The sequence below is a fragment of the Carassius auratus genome, unplaced genomic scaffold (assembly GCF_003368295.1).
Source record: "Carassius auratus strain Wakin unplaced genomic scaffold, ASM336829v1 scaf_tig00011083, whole genome shotgun sequence".
Classification (NCBI taxonomy): Eukaryota; Metazoa; Chordata; class Actinopteri; order Cypriniformes; family Cyprinidae; genus Carassius; species Carassius auratus.
Genome location: NW_020524167.1, coordinates 37,087 through 39,493, shown reverse-complemented (window position 1 = coordinate 39,493; position 2,407 = coordinate 37,087). Strand labels below are relative to the sequence as shown.

At 36.7% G+C, this 2,407-nt stretch overlaps 1 long non-coding RNA gene across 1 annotated transcript; it reads left to right on the top strand.

The window, feature by feature from the left end:
• The first annotated feature begins 385 nt into the window (after positions 1 to 385).
• On the top strand, positions 386 to 1,869 carry LOC113072945 (uncharacterized). The gene is made up of 3 exons (XR_003280412.1): positions 386 to 586; positions 1,326 to 1,474; positions 1,567 to 1,869. It is a non-coding gene; the product is annotated as an uncharacterized LOC113072945 (long non-coding RNA).
• Positions 1,870 to 2,407: the final 538 nt, after the last annotated feature.

Below are 2,407 nucleotides of genomic sequence, written 5' to 3'. Positions count from 1 at the left end.
CATGTGTTGTGAGGATTTGCAACACTTGTGTTGTCAAACTGACGAAGATGTTTTGTTTTTTTTGCTAGTGTTTTTTCAATTTGCATGTGCTTTCTTAAATTGCAGCACGTTGAGCTCTCTCGGCCACCATAAGTAATACTTAATACAAGCTAACTTGTTTTGAGAGCATTTGAGGCATTTTTTTTTTTATATATTTTTTGATCACAGTTGTTTTTTTGTTTTTTGCATGTACATACAATGCACTGTAAGTCGCTTTGGACCTTTTTTTTTTAAGGCTCATAGGCTACTTACCATGACTGCGTTTATTTTATCAAATAAATAAATAAATAAATAAGAAAACCTCTAATTGTAAAATTTTATTAAAATGAAACATTACTGTTTTCTATTTGAAATTAGAACTCTTTTGTAACATTATAAATATCTTCACTGTCATTTTTAATTAATTTTATGCTTTTTTTTTTTTTTTGGAGGGATAAGTGAAAATTATTTTCTGTGATTTATCTCTCACTATGTTTTTTCCCCCATAGACGACTTCGACCAGTGTTTCTGCTCCCTTTCAGATGAGGAGGTTGAGGATGATGTTCAGGTATTGTGAGTAAATCACTCTGTAACAAATCAGTGGAGAGTGAATTAACCTTTTCCAATTTTATTTTTTTTTTTTTTTTTTTAACAGACTGTCTAGAACAGATATGTCTTTAACAGTAAAAGTAATGTCTCTCAACAGTGAGTCAAGTTTTTTTCCCCTCCATGTTTTCCCTTTACCCGTCACTAGATGGCAGTAGCAAGTCAATGAAATGCTCGATTGTACTGAGTCATTGATGAACTGTCTGTGTTTGTAGACCATGTATACTCTTCATACACTTCCTCGCCTCATCAGTGGTGCAGATACTCCAAGAGTAATTATCTTCTGTTTCAAGAGTTTGATTATTTTTGCACCTGTGCATTAATCGAGAGCACACATTTTCTCTTGTGCATCTGTTTTCTGCATTTGGCAGCAAATGTCTCCATTAATTTCAAACGTCTTTCTCAAGGGGGAGCAGCTCAGAAAGCCAAGTCCTTCACTGGACCGCATTCAAATCTCATTGGAGACGTCTGTATGCTAGAAAGAGCCATTTGTTTAAATCAATTCAAAGGACTCGTTGCTGACATAAAAATGGAAATCTGTCCACAAACAGAGCAAACCACATGCATGTTAGCTTGTGGCATATTTAAAATGGTGGAATTCACAATCAAATTATTCAATACTTCACAAATAATAAAGATTAATGATCAATGAGCGCAAGACAACATTGCCATCCTAGCAACGTATTTTCTGTAAATCCAAGGTATACTTACAAGAAGAATGGAAGGTCAGAATGGGCTCTGAACAGAGTTTTGGAAATGGAGTGATGAATGGAGTCCCCTCGTCCCACAACAGGATAACTAAACAGACTGTGGCATCTACCTTCTGCTTTATGTGGAGAACTTCATCAAGGTATTTTGATGAGCATCTGTTACATTCTAAAGTGTAGTTTGAACTTTTTTTCTTCTTCTGTATTTAAAAACTGTTATTATTTATTGTTTCAGGAACCATCACAAACTTTCATTTCCAACCTGAACAGAGGACAGTGAAGAAGAAGAGGAAGAGGAGGCAAATCAAACAACTCATTCTCAGGCTTCACAGACAGCAAAGGGTTTTAAAATAGTTTTTTACTTCCTATGGATCTCTCAATGTGACTACTACCTCAACCCCTTCCTAGAGGGTTTTTCATGGAAGGAAATTAAATTTGCATGTGTGAAAAATGAAATGTCATTTGCTTTGAAAATTGATCATTTGTTCTTGAAATCCAATTGAAAATGTAGCCATAAATAAAATCTATCAAAATAAAATGACAAGATGCTGAATCCAAGTTCCAAAATCCATTTTTAGGGCCCGAGCACCGAGGTGCGAGGACCCTCTTGTATCTGCTTTGTTTTTTATTATTAGGGCTCAAGCCCGAAGGGGCGAAGAGCCCTATTGTTCTTCTAAGGATTATTCTTATTATTTTTTTTATTTTTATTAAACCTTCCGGGGGTTTTTAGGGGCCTTAACATGCTCAAAAACTCTTGAAAATTGGCACACACATTGGAATCTGCGGCCATCAGGACGCCGCAGAGGCTGGGACCCGGGCGTGGCACAGGAACTCTACAGCGCCCCCTGGAACACCTTCAGAAATCTTGAACCATAGCTCACACAGACTTGCATGTATTTATATGAAACTCAGTACACTTATAGATCTCATTGAGCCTAACAACTTTCACACTTTATGTCATAGGCTCCGCCCAACAGGAAGTCAGCTATTCAGGGCTGTTTAAAAAAAGCATGCTCTGGAATTTGAAATACTCCTCTGAGGTTTTCAACCCGTTCGCCACGAAACTCGGTGAACAT